At 40.5% G+C, this 22,669-nt stretch overlaps 1 protein-coding gene across 1 annotated transcript in view; it reads left to right on the forward strand.

Moving 5' to 3' along the window:
* The window catches only part of dgkh (diacylglycerol kinase, eta), a 166,746-nt gene that overhangs the window by 76,393 nt on the left and 67,684 nt on the right, over positions 1–22,669 (forward strand). Inside the window, exon 3 of the mRNA XM_042334347.1 lies at positions 12,252–12,332. The gene's annotated coding sequence lies outside the window, so the exon portion shown is untranslated. The remainder of the gene's footprint in view (positions 1–12,251; positions 12,333–22,669) is intronic.

A 22,669-nucleotide genomic window follows, 5' to 3' on the forward strand; every position in this document is an offset into this window, starting at 1 on the left:
CTATAATCTTCCAAAAGTCTGTGGATACTGGAAAAGTTCCCATTGATTGGAAGATTGCAAACGTAACTCCACTATTTAAGAAGGGTGGGAGAGAAAATAGGGAAAACTATAGACCAGTTAGTTTGACGTCAGTTGTAGGGAAAATTCTTGAGTCCTTAATAAAAGACGTAGTTATGGGATACCTGGAAGACCATAAAAAGATTAGGCAGAGTCAACATGGCTTTACAAAAGGGAAGTCATGCTTGACTAACCTTTTAGAATTTTTTGAGGATGTATCCAGCAGGTTGGATAAGGGGGAACCAGTAGATGTGGTATATTTGGATTTTAGGAAGGCATTTGACAAGGTGCCACACAAAAGGCTGTTACTCAAGATCAAGGCCCACGGGATTAATGGGAAAATATTAACATGGATAGAAGAGTGGCTATCGGGTAGAAAGCAGAGAGTAGTGATAAACGGATCATTCTCGAATTGGCAGGATGTAACTAGTGGAGTGCCACAAGGATCAGTGCTTGGGCCTCAGCTATTTACCATTTACATCAATGATCTGGACGAGGACATTGAATGTAATGTGTCTAAATTCGCGGATGATACTAAACTAGGTAGCAGAGTGAGCTCTCAGGATGATGCAAAAAGATTGCAACAAGATATAGATAGGCTAGGGGAGTGGGCAAGTAGGTGGCAGATGGAATTCAATGTTAGCAAGTGTGAAATTATTCACCTAGGTAGCAAGAATAAAAGAACAGATTATTTTCTGGAAGGGGAGAAGTTAGATAGAGTTAGTATTCAAAGGGATTTGGGTGTCCTTGTACACCAGTCCCAAAAAGTTAGTTTGCAGGTGCAGCAAGCAACTAAGAAGGCGAACGGCATGTTAGCGTTCATTTCGAAAGGTTTAGAATATAAGAGTAGGGAAGTCTTGCTGCAACTGTATAGGGCTTTGGTGAGACCGCACCTAGAGTATTGTGTGCAGTTTTGGTCTCCTTATTTAAAAAAGGACATACTTGCCCTAGAGGGGGTGCAGCGTAGATTCACTCGGTTAGTTCCTGGGATGAGGGGACTGACCTATGAGGATAGGCTGAATAAACTAGGGCTGTATTCTCTAGAGTACAGAAGAATTAGGGGGATCTTATTGAAACTTATAAGATTCTTAAAGGGCTGGATAAAGTAGACACAGAGGGACTGTTTCCCCTGGTAGGAGAATCTATAACCAGGGGTCACAGTCTTAAAATTAAGGGTCAGCCTTTTAGAACAGAGTTGAGGAAACATTTCTTCACTCAGAGGGTAGTGAACTTATGGAATTCACTACCCCAGAAGGCTGTAGATGCTCAGTCCTTGAACATTTTCAAGGCTGAGACTGATAGATTCTTGAAAAATAGAGGGATTAGGGGATATGGGGGTAGGGCAGGTAATCAGAGTTAGGTGAGAAGATCAGCCATGATCTTATCGAATGGCGGAGCAGGCTCGAGGGGCCGAATAGCCTACTCCTGCTGCTAATTCTTATGTTCTTATGTTCTTATTGGGGGAAACCAAAGTATTACTGAAATTAACGTCTCAGGCAGATCTCAGCATGAATCACACCTGAATTAATCCATTGATATATTGTATTTTGTATTTTGCACATTCTCTCACAATATGCCTCTCAAAATGCCTTAGAAATGCATTATGAACCATTCCAGGTTCAGGAGATATTGCTAAATTGTTAAAGCCTTGGCCTCAGAGCTTATGGAATTATTTGAAGCCCTTGATACATGAAAGACTCCATGCACATTCCAGCCTTCAGTCTAAATTGTGATTTTAAAACCAGATTTCTTGCATAATTGTACTTCAAGTATGCGACTATTGAATTGGGAGATTCACGCTGAGATCGAGGAATTGCTAACTGCAAATCTAATTTTGTTTTTTAATCTGATTCATTATTGATCTTTTCCTGAATCTAATCACAAATCCCCCAATACAATAATCATAAATTAGTAGCCACAATTAATACAAGCAATCTGTTTTGTTAATATCGTATTGAAGACCCCAATATGTTTTGGTCAAGTGAAATTTAGGAAGGGATATTCAGATTGCTTCTTACGAACAGAAGAGAGCTGCAATATTTATGCACTTAAATTGAAAATATAATTTTTTTTCGTGTCCTTAATCAACCTTTTAATGGGACTAAATATGCCTACAGAGAGAATGTAGTACAGTGTTCATATTGGATTTCATTAAAGACAGGAATGTTTAACTTCAGCATAGAAACTTAGAAATCTACAAAACAGAAGGAGACCATTCAGTCCATCAAACCTACATCGGTTTTATTGTTTCAATCACACTGCCCACCTTATCCCCATACCCCTTCAAGCCTGTCTCTTTCATATACCTGTTTACTTCCCTCTTGAAGTCTACAATGGAATCCACCTCCACTATCCTACTTGGCAAGACGTTCCATACCACAACTACTCTATGAGTGAAAAAGTTTCTCCTAAGTTCCCCTTTCACTCTTCTTGTGGCAATCTTATATCTATGTCCCCGAATTACTGACAGAAGAAATTTAATACATATATGAGCGAGAAGGGAATAGAGGAATATTGGAAAGAATGTTTGGCTATGTGTAGAATAAATACCAGCATATGTTCGATGATCTGAATGGCTCGTTTTCATGCTGTACAGCCTGTGTAGTTGCATGTTTTTTGTTCTAATGCTTAGCTTTACTCCAATCAGAGTTTAACAGCAGAATATGGGTGAGGCTTCGGAAGAACAAATTAAGCCATGACTTAAATTCATTCTGGTTTTTAATATACTTTTTAAGCAAATTATAGGTTTTCAAATTAAGCTGTCAGTGAAACATCACATTTGCTTAATAACTATAATTCTTGGCTCCTGGTGATATTTTAGTAAAGTCAGCCACCAGTTTTGCAGATGTTATCCTCCTACTCCACGGTTTTCTCCTCTTCTTCTATTGTGTGTGTTTTCTCTCCTTCACCTCCATGGTGATACTATCCCTGAACTGACTACAGAATTCCACTTTAAGTACTATTTAACAGTAATTCCAGGGCTCTGTAAAGAATAATAATAATAATCCTTGCATTTGATATAGCGCTTTTCATGTCTTCGAGACGTCTCTTGATTTCAAGATCCTCATCCTCACCTACAAGGCCATTCACGGCCTTGCTCCCTCCTACCTCTCCAACCTACTATCCCCCTACCTACCTGCCCGTACCCTCCGTTCCACTGGCTCTGGTCTGCTCCATGTCCCCCGCCCCAACCGCCCTACCATCGGTGGTCGGGCCTTCAGCCTCTCAGCCCCCAGGCTCTGGAACTCCATCCCCCAGTGCCTTCACCTTGCTTCCTCCCTTTCCTCCTTCAAGGCCGGTCTCAAAACCTTTCTCTTTGACCGTGCCTTCAGCTCCCCTCTCGACTCTCTTCCCCCTCCTCGCTCCCTCCCTTCCCTCCCCTCACCCTGACCATTTCCCCCCTCCTTGCTCCCTCCCTTCCCTCCCCTCACCCTGACCATTTCCCCCCTGCTCGGGACATGACCCAACTGTGCAGCGCCTTGGGACGTCCTCCTGACGTGAAAGGCGCTTTATAAATGGAATCTTGTTGTTGTTGTTGTTGTTGTTGTCTCAAAGCACTTCACAGAATATACTGTAAAGTGAATTAACTGTATATTTCATGGGCGAAAAGCAGCAGCCAATTGCGCACAGCAGTGTCCCACAAACAGTCGTGGATTATAAAGTTGTTGTAATTTAAAGAATTCTCTCAATATTGATAACTAAAGGAAGCTTCTCCCTTTGTGCCTGCCATTGATCCTCCAGATAACCTTGTAGCTCAGCACATGGCTGCATGTGTGACTTTGCTTTGTGTAAATTTGCTGCCGTGTTTGCCCCGAAATACCACAATTATCAGCAGTTCCCTACGAAGAACCTTAAGACTTTTCGACCTTATAGATGCTATGTCAAATGCAAGGATTAACAAAAACAACAACTTAACACTTAATTACACGCAGGTTAGCGTCTTAGAGCACTTAGCAGTGGTGGAGCGTGACTCTGAGTCGGATGGGTTTTGGTGGGTGTTAGTCGTACGCACAGTCGAAGATGAAGGTATTCAAGCAGGACTTGGAAAAGGGGAGAGAGAGGTCAAGATGGAAGGATTGTGTCAGAGAGAATTCCAGGGCACAGTGGCTGAAAGCGTGACCTCCAATGGATAACATAACCTTTATTGGTTCAAGATAACTTTAGTAGGTCTGCAATATCTAAGCTGCTATAGTTATGACTGTTTTGCCTCCACCTGAGGTTTATGTGGAATGGCTGCTGCCTGACCTCCCAGAACTGTGCATTGAGTCTCTTTATATCCATCCCTTTGACAAGGAATTGAGTTCCAGGAAGACAAGGTCCAATACTGCTTTTTCTTGTATTGTTTAACCAGCATATTTGCACTCTTGTATTTGGTAATTTGTTATAAACTCGTAAACAAAATGGTTACAAATCTGCCCTTTTTAATTCCCCCCCCAAAAAACACACCAATATGTTTGAAAAGATTTGTACAAACAGGACAGTTTTTATTTAATTAAATGCAATCTTCCTGTACTGAATGGTATAACCATAAAGTAATAAACTCTATTAACATACTTATCAATTAAAAAGAAACACATTTTAAAACCCTGTAGATTTGTCTAGTGACTCATGGAGATAGCTGCAAGTGCAATATCTTTTGCTACTTGTCGCAGTTACCTGTAAAAATAGTCAGGTTGCCTGTCAATCATGAGTATGCCATACTCCCTATGGCACTGAAATAAGAATGTTTTCTTGCAATATTTGTTTATTTCTGAGGTCCAGATTTCTAATAGGAACAAAGTGATAGAAATCTTCTGGTGATAAGCAGATGAGCAGAGACTAAATGAGTCTAATTTGTGGTGTTTCACAACGGGTTCCTTGTTACGAATGAGTCAAGCAAATGACATCACAGCGCCAGTAAGAATGCCATTGCTTTGCGATCTACATGTGGCTTTCCCACAGTGTGAGCGTGAGGTGCTGGGGGTGGGGGGTGGGGTCATCCTCAAAAGACCAGTGTTGATCACCAAGTTGAAAGTGAACCAACAATTTTTTCACCAATACCAGAAATCCACATGAGTCAGTCGTTCTCTCACCCACCCTGACTGAGACCAGCTCCCTTGGCTTGGCTCAGTTATCTTATTATGACTTGTAATGCTGTATCAATAATGAGGTATCAATATTCAAATACTTTAGAGTGAGTCCCAGGCATACTTACACCCTGAGCACTGTCTCTGAGGCTATCCCAGGATGGTCCTGACCCTTTGCCCCCAATTATTAGCACTCCGAGACACCCTCTGGCATGAAAGATGCTGTACAAGTGCAAGTTGTTGTTGTTGGATCAGTCTACTCGTCATGTGCAGGTCAAGAATTCTATGGGGATTTCTTAAGAAATACCGCAAATTGGATCGTAGCATTTCTTGTTGAGGATGTAGTTCAATTGGTAGGTAAGGACTTGGCAATTGGAAGCGGAATATATTGACATTTAGACAAAGCTCTCTATGGGCCAGTGACGAATGGGCTTCCCTTGCTATCAATCCCCCGCTCTCACTGTTCACAAAACATTTGCAGAGAGTCGTGCTTGTAATCTAAAATATGCTGATTGTATTAAGCTGTAAGTATAAAGTAGATAAAGAGCAATCAAAATATGTGGACCAATTAAACGGATGCATTGTAAGGTAGATAAGCATAAGCTGGAGCATATTTGAACACGTAAAACCTAGATAATAAAAGGTTCCTCTGCAGAAGAGGTTGAAGAAGATTGGGCTTTGTGTACGATTGCTAATATTCACAGGTAATTACTGATCAATATGAACGTAGGGTCAATTTAAAGATACATTAAATATTTATTGCATTGAATGGACTTAGATGTACTTGTTATGTAGCTTCTAATGTCATTTCCAATAATGGTGTGAGCGAACAGCATTGCAGATCACTAGCTTAAACTGCTGGTTTGAACCATGGGAAGTACAGTACTGCAGAGCCGGCTTTGGAAACTTCACAATTGAGAAAACATTGGGGAAGGAGTCCTTTTGTTGTGTTAAATATCAACTGGAGCATTAACACTGTGTGTGGTATCTGCGGGGTGCTGTAGGTAAAAACTGGGAGATTAATGTGAACAGAAAGCAAATTAAATGTAAAAATATTTCAGTTTGTAGCATTTTGTGTCATTCCGGTACATTCTGGTAATGCTTTCGCTCTTGAGTCAGAAGATTGTGGATTCAGCCCCCTTATTGGCCTTGAAATTCATATAGTCAAGGCTGACACTCCAATGCAGTACCGAGGGTTTGCTGCATTGTCATAGGTGACATCCTTCAAATGAGATGTTAAACCATGTCCATTCTATCTGTTCAGGTGGTCATTCACAGCGCTATTCAATATATTGGAAGGGAGTTTCTCCCACTGTCCTGGTCAACAATCTACTGTTGAAATTGGTCATTCACTTCATGGTTGTTTAGGGGACATTGCTATGCGCAATTGTCTTCTGTGTTCAACCACAAAAAGCACAGTCACTCCACTTCACAGTATATCTTCAAAAAAATGAACTAAATCAATAAAAATAATAATAATAAAAAATAATCCTTGCATTTGATATCGCGCTTTGCACGTCGGGAGAACGTCCCAAAGCGCTTCACAGAACACACTGTAAAGTGAATTGACTGTATATTTGTGGGCAAACGCGGCAGCCAATTGCGCACAGTAATGTCCCACAAACAGTCGTAGATTGAAAATGACCAAGTTATTATTGTTTTGGTTTTTTTTTTGAGGGATTATTATTAGGTGTGTGGAGTAAGGAAACTTGCCCAAGGTTTCGCCCTGACCTGGAATTGAACTCAGGTCTCTCGTTTGCAAAGCGAGTGCTCTAACCACTAAGCTACAGGACTCCAAATTAATAATAATTTGGTCACTGAATCCACGACTGTTTGTGGGACACCGCTGCGCGCAATTCGCTGCTGCGTTTCATTCACAAAATATACAGTCAATTCACTTTACAGTATGTTCTGTGACGCGCTTTGAGACGTCTCGAAGATGTGATAAATGCAGGATTATTACTTGTTATTATAATATCCTATGAAGGTCTGAGATGTCCTTGCAGTGTGAAAGACGCTATGCTGAACACGATATAGATATATATAAACACAACTGCATGGACTAGTTGGGCTGAATGGCTTGTTTCCGTGCCTTATCATTCTATGTCATTTTATGTCATTTATTAGTTTTTTGGACTAAACACATTTATCTTTTCACTCCCTTTTTTGTCCAGTACAAAAGGGGTAGTATAAAAGCAGTATGTTTGGTTGTAAGCTAGTGCATTCATCTTAAAGGATTTCCCTATTGCATAAATACATTTCCTCTGGTAGGGACATTAAAACACAGTGTGTCAGCATGTCCAATGCACTGTGCTATAATAAGATAATTATAGGATAGGTTATGATTTACTTTATTCTCAAACATTGCCAATTCCATAATATGATTTTTGCAACACCTCCTGTGCAGTCGGAGCAAAGCACCAGAGCTGGCGCAGTGCCTAATTTTATAAGCAGATTTCACTGTTCGTGCTTGAAGACACACATGACTGTAATTGGGGCTGGTTCACAATGGATCTCTACTTAAGGTATTGTCAATTCCGTGTCATCTCTTCTTTTTCAAGCTATTGAGCTGCATTGAATATAGTGTGGATATCAGCCGCACATGTTTAAAAATGTGACCCCTCATTACAAGGTGTTAGTCACACTAAAACTAGATTCAACAGAGGTGCCGAGACCTGTCTGTTCCACTTAATACAGTATCTTTCACATTAGGAGGATATCTCAAAGTGCTTCACACAACTGACTGGGAGCCCAGCTAGGGAGGGGAAACAACAACAGCAACAACTTGCACTTATATAGCGCCTCCACGCAGGGTAGCGTTTCAGAGCCCTTAAAAGGAAGGAAATGTGGCTGAAAGTGTAGCCAAACAGAATAATTTTAAGATGAGCTTTAAGGCAGAGAAGGAAAGGGCAAGGCGAAAGGACTCAATGGTAGGGTGGGGGACGGGGATTGCGAAGTAGACTGATGTTTGCCTAGCGTAGGTAGTTGTTGAGTCTTGGGTTGCCGGAGGTTAAAGAGGCAGGGTGAGGCAAGCATATGTAGGTCTTTGAAATTGAGGACATTTGATCCAATGGGGGTTGGGGATCCAGTGGTATTAAGCGATGACAGATATGTGAGTAACACATTTTCCTTGGGATGGTAAATTTACAGACCTTAATTAATAATCCTTGCATTTGATATAGCACCTTATCACTTTGTTGAAACATCTCAAAGCGCTTCACAGGAAATACTGTAAAGTGGATTGTCTGTGTATTTTGTGGGCGAAACTTGGCAACTAGTTGCGCACAGCAATGTCGCATAAACAGCTATGAAATGAGTGGCAATTTTTTTTACTTTGGGTGATTGTTGGCAAGGACACTGGGAGAAACTGCCTTCACTTTTCAAATAGTGCCAATTAACATTCACCTGAACAGGCAGGTGGTTTGATGTCTCATCCAAAGGACAGGACCTCCAACAATGCAACATACCTCCAGCACTGCATTGGAGTTTCATCTTATTAGCCCCAACGTGGGACATGAACTCGTAACTTTCTGACTCAGAGGCGGGAGTGCTACCACTGCGACAGATTGACACACAAACCATTATCCCGGAAAGCAATCCATCAAATGACTAATAAGCAGGTTTCTACTTACTGCTAGGTAAACATTTGGAGTGAGGAAACTTGCTTAAGGTTTCGCCCCACCTGGGAATGAAACCCAAGTCCTCTTGTTTGCAAGGCGAGTGCGCTAACCACTATGCTATGGGACTCTGATTGTGAGAGTATATTAGTTGATCTTTTTGTTTTTTTTAATATGTACCTATTATATAATAATAATAATCATCCTTACATTTGATATAGCACCTTTCTCCCACAAAATATACAGTCAATTCACTTTACAGTATATTCTGTGAAGCGCTTTGAGACGTCTAGAAGACGTGAAAAGAGCTATAACAATTGCAAGGATTATTATTATTATCTCAAGTGTGTGTGGGTAAATGATCTCTTAACAAATTTTTTTCTAGCTCATTATGTCATATATTTACTAATGGCATAATTTAGTCAAATGAAGACTGAATTTGTTATCATTGAATACACAAGAGAGCTTTTCATTTGTGATCATGTTGAGTATTCATCATCTGGGTTGCAATAGAAACAATTACCTTGAGAGTCTGTTTAGAACAGTGATGCCCTAAACATTCAAATTAGTCTTTAGAAATTAGAGATTCAAATTGAAGCAGAGCTTCAACATTTTGAATACGTGATTTGAAAGAGATTGCAAAACTAGTTTGATTTTTTTCCCCTAATTTTTTCTCCTTTCCTAAAAGTAAAGAGAGATCACTAGCACAGGCAGGGTTCCTGTTCCTAATTATCACCTGCTGACCAAGACATTGCTAGGGAGAAACTTGGGTTTAGATTTACTCTTATTAATATTAACGAGCATGTTAGTGAGTCTAGAAATTGTCAATTTATTGCACTCAGTATTCAGATTTAAGTTGGTTTTCTACAGTTTTGAAAAGAGCTTGCAAAACTCCAGGTTCAAAATAAAGACTGAATTTAACAATTTGTCAAACTCCAAAATGCTACATTTATACAAGAGTAAACCTAGACCAAGGTGGAATTTGCCCCCACAAGTATTCAAAAAGAGTTGCACAGCACTTGATGTCTTATAACACATAAAGAATGGCTACTAGGATGAGTTATAGCATTGTCTGTGTACATGGACAACTGCATGATTTAGGAAACTAATTTCAATTAATTTGTTACATGGGAGTTGGAGCTTATAATGGGAGGTTTCCATCACACTGGAAATGACCTGAAAATTTATGGACCATTGGAACATCAATCCTAAGAAGACTGATGTTACATTTACAGTCAGAAAGAAGCTCTATGATAATGAGTGAACAACACCATCATTGTTATATGTGTCTATGTGAGTGTGTGTATTTGTGGGGGAAGAGGTGGTAGGATACACGTTTATGCCTACAATGTGTCACACTTTAAGTTCCTGGTTGGGCCATGTGGGGGTAAGAAGGATGTTGCTTTGACTGAAGTCTAAGAACTGATTCACAGGGAGGAAGGACAGTTCATTGGCAAAGCAACAATAGGAGAGGCGTGGGAGGAAATAGATCTAGGACAAGTTAGGGAGCAAAATATGTTTTTCTCTGCACATTACTACTATACCTCACAAGGAAGAAAACTAAGAAAATTTCAATAAGGGGGAAAAAAATCACTGTTGTTTTGAGACCACATTACAGTAGACCAATTGCAACAGTCCAACAATTGAAAACGGAACATGAAAATCCTCTGCAGATTGTGATTTTTGGAAACAATCCCTTAACATCTGTCAGGTGACATCAAAGGTAAAATAGAAAAATGAATGACACTTTGGGCATGCTATGAAGAATTATACCTAGACTAAATGCTAGCCGTCTTCTTTATTTGAGAATTACATATCATAATGTGAAAATAAATCAACCAAAAGGGATGAGCTTCATTGGACAGATTAGCTTTTTACTCATTTTGAATTTTCATAAAATTTTTCTTTTAATAATAATAATAATAATAATCCTTGCATTTGATATAGCGCTTTTCACGTCGGGAGGACGTCCCAAAGCGCTTCACAGAACACACTGTAAAGTGAATTGACTGTATATTTGTGGGCGAACGCGGCAGCCAATTGCGCACAGCAATGTCCCACAAACAGTCATGGATGGAAAATGACCAATTTATTATTGTTTTTGGTTTTGGAGGGATTATTATTAGGCTCTGTGTGGAGTAAGGAAACTTGCCCAAGGTTTCGCCCTGTCTGGAATTGAACTCAGGTCTCTCGCTTGCAAAGCGAGTGCTCTAACCACTGAGCTACAGGACTCCACAGGACTACTCTGAGTGAAAACAGTTTGCAGTTCTTCCCTCCACTGGTTTCAGAAAACAGATGTTTTTCATTCCTTAAATGCATTAAATTGTCTGAATTTAAATTTGGATGTGTTGGAAAGATTTCATTCAATATGTGTTAACGGGTACGTTAATCTTTGAGCAGTTTAGTTGTACTTTCCCAAACAGCTTCTTGGTAACAACTGGAGGGCGTACCAGTGATAGTGCACCAAATTGTCATTAAAAATTCACCAAATTGAAATTTTAAATTCTGAATTTGCTGATTTTGTTTTTCGATTTTGTTTTCTGGAAACTTGCCTCGCCTTTTATGCCAATTCAGTGGACCAGACCATTAGCATTCTATTTTTATTCACAAAATAAAAATCCTAGTATATTTGTGTCTACTTTTTTCTGTCAACAACATGGAGAAAATCAAAGGGGGAGGGAAAAACTTCTCCCAAGTAAAATATTGGTGAAAATTGGGATTTATTTTGGAGCAGGACGCCTTTCACGTCAGGAGGACATCCCAAGATGCTGGACAGACAGAGTTATGGACCCGAGCTGGGGATCGGAATGGGGGAGGGCAGCCAACATAGACATGATGGGCCGAATGGCATTTTCTATGCTGTAAATTTCTAGGGTCCTACATTCCCAAGACTGATATTGCAGCCAGACTGGTCTTCAGCTGTGCGCACATGGTCACAACTCCCCTGTCCCGCATAAGAAAAATGGCAAGTTTGCATTTTAACAATTACATTTTGGGGAAAAGAGTTATTTTTACCAATTAACTTTTTCACCAAAAAAAATAGATATTGATTAATGAACTGTGGAAATCTTAAAAGGATTTGTAAATAGCAAATTCCAAATGTGTTGCAACCAACAACAGCAAATTACATTTGTATAGCGCCTTTCACATCGGACGGGCGTACCACCTGCTTAAACGCTGATCTCAATTCCACTTTCAGTGGAGCTGGTGTTCAAGTCAGCCATGGGATTCACTTGTTACAAATCGTTTGGATATTTGAAAGTTCTGCAATTTTAGACCAGAATTAGTGCACGGAAGTGGGGAAAACAAGCCTATTCATTTTCTATTTATTCGTATTCCCATCCTCCTTACTGAGGGTTATTCCTACCCTTCCCCAAATTTATCCATATGTAGTCCTTCAAGACATTTCTTTTATATGAAAGGCGCATTATAAATATAAATTCTTATGCTATTCCTCAATGTGATTTGCATTGCTCTTATTTATAACTCATGTTTTCTTTTCCATTCACAGTCCCTTATATTCGATGAAGTTGATCTCTCTGATGCGAGTGTAGCTGAATCAAGTACCAAAAACGTCAACAACAGTTTCACGGTATGTTTCATGTTTGCTCACTATATCTGTAGATCATCCAATAACTGACAGCTGTGAATGTTGGCAAAGAGAAATATGGCAACCTTTGTGATCTTACAATGCATTACTTCGCTATTTTAAGTACTTTGAGACATCTCGAAGACATGATAAGACGCTACATCAAATGCCAGGAATATTATAGTATATATTATTTGGTGGATTGACATTTCAAAATAGGGCCAAAATATATAGGAAATTCAGGAGACTTCAGTTTTTGCTACAAGAGCATTAGGGACCTGTCCGGTCCTCTGTGAGAATAATACTTCCATCCTTACTCAGCTCCACTGGTTCCCCATCCCCCAGCATAGCGAATTTAAGATCCTTGCCTCAAGTTCAAATCCTTCAACAGTCTCGTCCCATCCGCTCTCTTTTGATCACCATTCATTCTCCATCCTAGTACACCAGGGTATTTATAGCAGTTCTAAGACCCCTACAGCTACCTCAGCACAGACTGCAAATTGAACCAGATTTGAATGTCTCACTTTCACACTGGGAAGTGACCACATCAAAATAAGGCTGAGGGAACCTTTAAGATATTGTGATATTGTGGCTTTATCGGTTAAGTTAGTTAGCTTGTTTTACATTCTTTGTTTTCTATTAGTTGGGAGGTTTGGGCTGGAGGAACTGAGATGGGAATGGTTTGAGTGGGTGATTGTCTTGCTGATTGCCATGTTTGCTCACGGTGTGCGAGTAGGTTGGGGGGGGTCTCAGTTTGGCACTGTTCAAAAATAGCTCTATTGCAAGTTGCACTGGAGCTGATGCTTTTCCCTTCAGGTTAAGAGATGTTCTCCAGTTGGATTTGAAGTTCAAGTGTTCCTTTTCACTGATGCTAATCATCACATTGTTGATAAATGCAGTTAACAGCAACCAAAAATGAGAGCGAAGCTAATGTCACTCAAGCCAATATTTCAATGGCTGTCACACTATCGAGAATGGGGGGGGAGAGGGGAACCATATTTTGCAACAATGTGATAATTATCACCAGACAGACTTTTTTAAGCTCACAAGTGCATTTGACTGTATTATTTGTCTGCAAGATACACTGCCACTACACATTACAGTAAATCCGGTGAGCACTTTGAATCCTTTTCCCAACCTGTAAAGCACTACAACATCAAATGCAAGGATAATTATTTACAAGTTTTGTTATTATGTTCAGGTACATTTATTTTCTGAAATGTAAACTTAGTTTAACAAAGTGAAGACAGTTTGCATTCCATTCATTGAATGTGGCAAACTGCTGATAATCAGCTAGTGGAAGTAACTGGATGCATGGTAGGATTCTGAATACAGCTTTGTGGGTATTTCATGCATCACCAACTCTGTGCCATTAGATTTTCACAATGAGTTTGTTCCATCACCAGCTAACACTTAGAGGAAATCAGACATCCCCTTGAGCACAGTGGAAATGTTACTAAAGCAATGGTTACGTTGCATCTTCGTTCCTTGTTTGATGTGAGTGGGTGGCTGACAATTAGCAGGATGGAGCAGAGCCCAGATATTGCAAGTGGATCTCTCTCTGTGTAATTTTTTGTGTCGTTAAAGCTTTTATAGAGAGGAGAAAAACACTTGTATAAAAACTGATTGTGATGTTAAGGGATACAATTGCTAGCATAACATTGTGCATTTAGATGTAAGATTGGAAACAATGATTCCTGTAATACCACTATTCAGACAGAGACCATAATGTTACTAAAAGGGAATTAGATACATGTTTCATAGAGAGAATAATTAATGGCTTGATAGAGCTAGCACCAAGCTACTCCATTATGATGGAGTAGGATTAGATCAGATTGCACATGTGGAAAAAAAACATCAATGCGGCCTGGTGGGCTGAATGGTCTTGATGCTGTGCCATAACATTGTTTAATTCTATGAAAGTCTACTCAGAAATTTCTTAAGGAGCACTTTATCAACTCCATTGTCACATCATAGCTAATATCACGTCAACCACTGATTGTAAAACTAGATGCTGCAAGTGTGTGGTTTGTGTTGGAAACCCCTTTTTTTAAAAAAAGGACCAATTAACTGGGACCAATGAAAAGGGGATGAGGAGGTAGAAAAGGGGGAAGAAGGGAGAACATAACATGGTGTCCGAAGTAAAACTGAACATAATTGGAGAAGGCTAAGAGATTGAACAGGGACAATAAAAGAAGACAAAATGATTCTTGGAGAAGCAGAGCCGGATGCCATGACAAGATCTGTGCAAATACCGCGAACATTGAGTTAGACGGTAACTTAAGACATAATCGGCAAAGATTTGAATGGGATTTTGAAATATTTGCACCAGCCTCAAATGTAAAGAAATTTCCACAAATACAGCAGTCGGTGAATTTCCTAAATGTAGCAGGAGAAGAAGCAAGGGGTTACTTTGCAACTACGGAGAAAAATGTGGACATGCCATTAGATGAGATGCTAGAGGTCGTGCGGGAAAGATGTTGTGGACAACAACAGCAGCAACAAAATTAAATTTCTATAGGGCCATTCACATCAGGAGGATGTACCGAGGTGCTGGACAATCAGTGATTCAGAGTGAGCTGGGGGTTGGGATCAGGAAAGGTGGCGGGCAGGGTGGGGAAGCAGGGCGATTGAAGGCATGGTCGAAGAGTAGGGTCTTGAGACGGGTCTTGAAAGAGGCAAGGAAGGGGGGCGAGGTGGAGGGACTGTGTAATGGAGTTCCAGAAGGTGGGGGCAGAGTGGCTGAAGGTCTGCCCCCAATGGTGGGGTGGGCAAGGCGGGGGACGTGAAGAAGGCCAGTGGATCAGGAGGTAGAAAAGCAGGAAGCGGGAGACAGTTTAATGGGCTCTGTACCCTAACATACCAGAAGCAGGAACAGTGCCGCACTGCCATTCAGCAGCTAATAATAATAATAATGATAAGATATAATATGATATTACCATAAAGAATCAAATAGATTGTACATGTAGTATTATTGGTATGACTATCCCAAGTGATTACATTGTGAAAAATAAAGAACTAGAAACAATCAGCAAATATATTGATCTGCAAATTGAATGTGGACGTATGTGGCAATGTGAAACAAATATATTTCCTATAATCATCAGTGCAACTGAGACTGTTAATAAGACTATTCAAAAATGGCTTGAAAAAATACCTGGTGAACAAAAATCAACCTCCTGGAAAAAGTAGGGAGCTTTTTTAAGGAGCTCAAATATGTTAAGAAAAGTAACATCCATTCAAATGTAACCTGGCTCTGTTACTGATCTGGCTGACCCATCACTGAAAACCAATTAGAAATTACGTCTGCAGAGTGATTATTAATATAATAATAAAATAATAATTACATTTTATGCAGTGCCTTTCATGTCAGGAAAACATGTCAAAGCACTTCACAGGTTTACTGTAAAGTATAATGACTACTTTGCAGGCAAACGTAGCAGCCAATTTGCACACAGCAATGTCCCACAAACAGCCATGCATTTTATACAGTGCCTATAATGTTTCAAAGCACCTCACACATTTTTCTGTGAAGTGTAACGATTGTATATGTGTAGGTAGACCCAGCAGTCAGTTTCCCACAGACACAAAATGAATGACCAGTTTAATCTGAAGGATTGATGTCTAGGACACCAGGAGAAACTCTTTTTGAATAGTGCCATAGGATCTTTACCATTCTGAACAGGCCGACAGGACCTTGGTTTAACATTTCATCTCAACAACAGCACCTCTGACGATGTAGTGCTTCCTCCAGCACTGCATTGGAGTGTCAGCCGAGATTGTGACAAAGGACTTGAATTCAGAACCTTGTGATTCAGAGGTGAGAACCAGACCGAAGTATAATTTACCAATGCAGCTTAAAATAGAAAGCCTACTGTATTGTGTGGTTCAGTGAGGAGAGGAAGAGAATGAACTGTTCCAGGAAAATTACTATTGAATAGTGTTTTATTACTAGCATAGTATAGATAGCAATTGGCTGCTGCTTTTCGCCCTCAAAAATATAGTCAATTCACTTTATAGTGTATTCTGTGAAGCACTTTGAGACATCTTGAAGACGTGATAAGGCACTATATCAAATGCAAGGATTATGATTATTATTATAGGTCATTACATTTTAGGACCAAAGGTTTTCAATTCAGCATTCAGTGAGCTTTGCTTTACAGTGTAATTGGACAGTCTTATTACTGGGTTAATGGAGTTCAGAGCTCAGAAAGCACCATCCATTTGTTGCAGCATCTGTCTAAGTGGTTCCAGGAGCCACCGTTTAATAGCCAGCTCCACCTGGCAATGCTGCTGCTTTCTAATGGTGACAACCAGACTGGAGGAGCACACTGGTTATTGTTAAATAATAGTTTGGGATACAGTATAAATAGAAAATAATATTTTGAGATAGAGTATATATGGAAAATAATATTTTGAGATAGCGTATATATAGAAAATAATATTTTGAGATAGAGTATATATTGAAAATAATATTTGGGGATAGAGTTTATATAGAAAATAATATTTTGGGATACGGCATATGAGTAATTTGAGACGACACATAGTAAGTTTACTGAGGTAGGAAGAACAAGGCAACTTTGGATCTAAGGTTTCCAAGGCTTTCCACTCTGTTGTAGTCTAATCCATACAGAATTATTGCTATCAACATCTCCATTATTGTAGCTTGCAATGGAGCAATTGAGCAGGAAATCATGTACTTTCTCCATTTTAGTAGCTTTTCCGGGACCACATGGTAGAGCTTTGTGTTCATGTATCAGGCTAACAGGACTGGAGAGCATTATTTGACTGATACTTGAACACAAAGATGTATTGAGCATTAACAAGAAAAATCAGCCCAGAGTTGCCAGGATCATGTTGTGGAATCTGTCCGGTTACTCCAGAGTAGTTAAATACACAGTAATACTCCACCTCTGTAATACTCCACTTCCAGTTGTCTTATCCCATCAAATTGATTTAGCCTTCATCAAAGCTGAAATAAATTTTTCCCATACTATTGCCTCCTTCAGGTCTCGCCACATTTTGAACTGTGGAGAATTCAGTATACAATATGCACGGACCTTCTGTTGTCAATTTATATTCAACCGTGGGAACCATTGATAGAGTAGGTGAGTGGGCGGAAGTATGGCAGATGCAATTCGGTGTAGCAAATGTGAATTAATGCATTTCATCTGCAAAGGTAGGTGTTGGAAATATGAGTTTAATAAGTTCTAGAGGGATTCAATTACACTTGCATGTGCTCATATAAATAAATCATGAGAACCTAGTTCACAGGTACAGAGAGCTATTAGCAAGGCAAATTGGTTGCTTGGTTTCCTAGAATAATAATCCTTGCATTTGATATAGCGCTTTTCACGTCGGGGGGATGTACCAAAGCGCTTCACAGAACACACTGTAAAGTGAATTGACTGTACATTTGTGGGCGAACGCGGCAGCCAATTGCGCACAGCAATGTCCCACAAACAGTCGTAGATTGAAAATGACCAATTTATTATTGTTTTTTGTTTTGGAGGGATTATTATTATTATTATTAGAAGTATACAATACAAGAGCAAGATAGTAAAGTTGTGGATGTACCAGACATATCACTTGGAATATTGAGGACAGTTTGCGGCCTCTCATTATAGAAACGATATATTGGCTTCTGCGAGAGTCCAGTATAGATTCACAAGGAAAATATTAACAATAACAACTTGCATTTAAATAGCGCCCTTTATACCAGATGGCGTGAAGCACTTATCAGAGGTTTGGAGAGGAAACTAAACTATAGTGAAAGGCTGAATATGTTGGGGATATATTCTACAATTCTTAGGAGGTTGAGGGGTCATTTGATCAAGGTGTTCAGGATTCTAAACCGATTTGACATAATAAACAGTGAGCAAAGAAGGGCGCACCTCTCTGGGCCAATAATCCCCCAAATAAAATTGAACATTCACTTTATGGCTGTTTCTGGAACGTTGCTGTGCATAAATTGTCTGCCGTGGTCGCCCACAAATACACAGATCTCCCCTTCACAGTAAATCACGTGAAGTGCTTTGGGATATCCTTCCAACATGAGAGGTGCTATAACAAATGTAAGGATTATTATTTATTATTATAATAAGAAGAGACCAGTGTTTCCCACCTAAGACTACGAGCAAGGCACAGATGAAAGGATCCTTCTTCCCATTTTGCTTGATTCTCTCAAAATACTCACTCTGCAGTCTTTAGATGACAACATCAAGACTATGATGTACTGCACAAATTACTAATGCTTGAAGCACACTTTATATCTGTGATGGGAGGATGAAAGCAGTCTACTACATCCTGAAGGGTTTGTATTAGGGAGGCCCTTTGGCACATCTGATATCATCCTACTGTCTTCCCATCACAGCATTACGGTCCTGACCTCAACCACCCTTCCAGTTGTTAACTACCCTCTGCAAATTCTACTGGGGGATATCTATTGTTTCTGTTTCAAGCAATTCTAAGGACATTTGATGTAAAGTTTTAGGTTTTAAAGGCAAGATTCAGTAAATATCCATTTTTAAGATGAATATTTTAAATCGTCTACAACATAAATATTACACTGAAGCAATTTATCAGAGTGCTGTGGGCTAATGAATGGATAATGTTGAGTCCATTTGAAAATTGTACCAAGGAGCTCAGTAAGCATGCCATAAGCTTACAGCTCATTTTTTTGGGGAGGTATTCTTTTTTATTTTGGATGCTGTTCGAATAAGCATTAAGTGTTGTGCTTTTAAGACTAGTGTATTATTTTCAAAGCATTTTCTGCACTTCAGAATTGCATTAGACAGACAGAGTAGAAAATCTATTTTGAATAATGCATTGAATTCCTGTTCTTGTTTGATTTGATCAAATTACTGTTCGTAATACTTCCATTAACTCTCTTTTTGAACATTTAACCCTGAGGCTGGCTGTGATCTGTGGAAACAAATTGAGACCGGCAGATTCTGTGTGATGCTGAAATCTTGCTTATCAATATTAATCCGTATTACCAATCAGTAAATTGGTACTAAAATGAATGTTTAAAACTAAAACACAACTGTAAATATCAAAACATTTTACACACCTTGTCTGTGCCTGAACTTGCGCTATTTATTGTTCCCTTCCACCAGTTCTCCTTCCGGATGTCCCATAAGACAAAATCAATTGGGATGTTTAAAAAGGAGATGTGTAGATAGATATTTTGAAATAAGGGATTTGGAGAAAACACTGGATCCAATAAACAACCAGAAAAGCTTTGATGGGCTGAATAGTCTCCTCCTGATCCTGTGTTCCTCCAATTCCTGTATTACAATGTTCGTCATCCTCCTGTTTCCTCTTGTTCCTATAATCTGTGTTCCTTCTGTTCCTATAATCCTGTGTTCCTTATGTTCCTGTATTGCAATGATCCCCGTGTTACTATGTTTCTCCTATTCCTATAATCCTGTGTTCCTCCTGTTCCTGTAATTCTGTGTTTCTGAGGATGAGCCTGATTTTTCGAATCTGATCTTCACTCATGTTAATGGCAGCTCGCCAAAGATGCACCAAATAGATAATTATCCCAAGTGAGACTTTTCCTCTTGGGAGATCTAATATGGCAGCTTTCCAGGAGGTTGATGTTTGATGAGAACAAGTGGGAGAGTTACCTTTCTGAAAGGAGATGGTTTGAACATTTGTTTACCTTCCTTTGCAGACAGTACTTTACATGCAAACATTCCCCTCCTTAAGTAATGCTTATATGGGTGGAGAGCCATGTGTGTTAATTCAGTTCCCTCACACTATGAGCTCCACTAATTACTCCTAACCATTAAGATGTTTATGATGATGTCAGCGCTTACTAATATTTGTTTTTGTAAAAATGAAAATCCAATCTTAACAATAATTGGAGTTGCTGTGTCTCTATTACTGTTGCTCCGAATGAGGCTTCCAGATTCAAATACAGTATATTGGGATTTCTTTCAAGTTACCAGCCATTGAGTCTTGGAGTGAGTCTGTAAATTGGGTCTGTGACAACTGTTTAGAAAGTGGCGTTTCTGGAGCTGTGGTAAACTAGAATAAAAGTAAAACACCCCAAAATCCGGTTTTCCACTCCCCACCACCTCCTCTACGCACCCTCTCAAGCACCCTTGATCCTCACTTTTGATGCTGTATGAAGAGATTCTGGACTTCTTTATCTCTTAATATAGATAACATCTGTCTGGCTGCCTCCTCCTCCCCCCACCCATGTCGCCTACCACCCACTCCCCCAGGCCTCCTCCATCACCCTCTCATTTTACCATGCCTCCAACCACAGCCCCCCCAGCCTACTCTCCTTGACCCTATCTCTACTTCCTCCCTTTCCCCCACCATCACCCAGATGAAGCCCACTACCTGCTGTCTTGACCTCATCCCCTCCCAGCCTCTGGTCACTCAACTCCGCCCCCTCTGCCCACAACTGGCTGACACAATCAACCAGCCCCTCTCCTCAGGCTGTGTCCTACTCCCCCTCAGAACCGCTGTCATCATTCCTCTTCTTAAAAAATCTGCTCTTGATCCCTCCAACCTCACAAACGTCAGACCCATCTCAAACCTGCCCTTCCTGGCTAAGGTTTTGGAATGCATCATTGCAAATCAACTTTGCTCAGACCAACACTCCCTATTCGAACCTCTCCAGTCTGGTTTTTGCCCTGCCTGCTCATCAAAGTAACAAATAACGTCCTCTCTCTCTGTGACCAGAGCTCCCTCTGTCTCCTCATTCTCCTGGACCTCTCCATCACATTCGACAAAGTTGTTCATGCCATCCTCCTCCCTCATCCACCTCAGTGGGACCGTACTCGCACGGTTCAACTGTTATTTAACACACTGCCAACAATACATCTCGGCAAATGGCTTTTCCTCCCACCACCGCCCAGTTACCCCCTTCTTTTCCTTATCTATATGCTCCCTCTTGGCGATGTCATTCGCAGGCATGGGGTCAACTTCCATATGTATGTGGATGACATCCAAATCTACTTCTCTTCCTCCAGTTGCGACTCCCAGCCTGCTGATATCCTGTCAGCTTTTTGATAGACATCAAGACCTGGATGAGCGCAAATTTCTTGCAGCTGAATATCAGAAAGATGGAAGCCATACCATTTGGCTCCCATCAACGTCTTCTCCCCTGTGCTTCTGAATTCCTCAACCTCCCCGAGTCCTCAGACTCATCGAACCCATGGTTAACTAGGTGTCAGGTTCGATACCTCACATCCGTTTCATGACCAGGACCGCTTTTTTACACCTACGTCACATTGGCCACCTTCATCCATACCTCACAACCAGCGCAGTCAAAACTCTCGTTCACGCCTCTGTCACTTCCCAGCTGGACTATTCCAATTCCAATGCACTCATCGCAGGTCTCCCCAGCTCCACCATATGCAAAATATAATTAATCCAAAACTCCGCCAACCGGATCCCGGATACTCACCCGCACCAAACTCCGTACCCCCATTACACTAGTCCTTGCCAGGCTCCACTGGCTCCCAATCACCGAAAGATCGATTTCAAGATCCTCTCACTCGTTTTGAAATCCCTTCACGCCCTCGCACCTCCCTACCTATTCAAGCTGCTTACCCCCCCACTCCACCACCCTCTGCCTCTGCTCGGCTGGCTCTGGCCTTCTCTTTTGCCCCTTGTTGCCTCCGTTCCAGCATCAGTGACCGTGCCTTCAGCCACTTTCCCCTGAATCTCTGGAACTCTCTGCCTCAATCCCTCCGCCTGGCCTCCTCCTTCCCCACTTTCAAATCCCACCTAAAGACTCTTCTTTTTGATCGTGCTTATGGTCAGCTTCCACCTCCCTCTCCCCTGGCTTGGTGTCAGACTCTGCCACCATCAAACACTCCGGGATGCTACCCCTCATGAAGGGCGCTCTATAAATGCTAATTGTTGTTGATGGAATCCTGGTTTCCACAGTTAATAATTTATTCAAATCCCAAAACTGTGCATAAATTTATCCCTCTGTATTGCCTCCAGAATTGTGACATAAAAGATTTACAGGCCTTTTGTATAGTAATCCTTTGAGGTCTTTTTTTATTGCTGCAAAATTGTGCTTTTTTTCATATTCTTATTACCAATGATGCGACTCTAAAGAACAGACTAAAGTGTAGTCACCGGAAGCCTGTGCTGTATTGTGCATTCTGAGGGAGGTGAAGCATTTAAATTGTTTGTTTTCCACATGGTGCCGAACAGTGATGTGCTTTCCGTGCAGGCTCTCCATACCCCTAAGGTGCAAGCTATTCAAACTGATTGAAATTCCCACAGGATTCTCCCTCTGCACCATTCATTCATGCAGATGTATCCCATAATCTGACTCATACACATGCTGGTAGATTTCCCTGGTT

The sequence above is a fragment of the Callorhinchus milii genome, unplaced genomic scaffold (assembly GCF_018977255.1).
Source record: "Callorhinchus milii isolate IMCB2004 unplaced genomic scaffold, IMCB_Cmil_1.0 Scaffold4, whole genome shotgun sequence".
NCBI lineage: Eukaryota > Metazoa > Chordata > Chondrichthyes > Chimaeriformes > Callorhinchidae > Callorhinchus > Callorhinchus milii.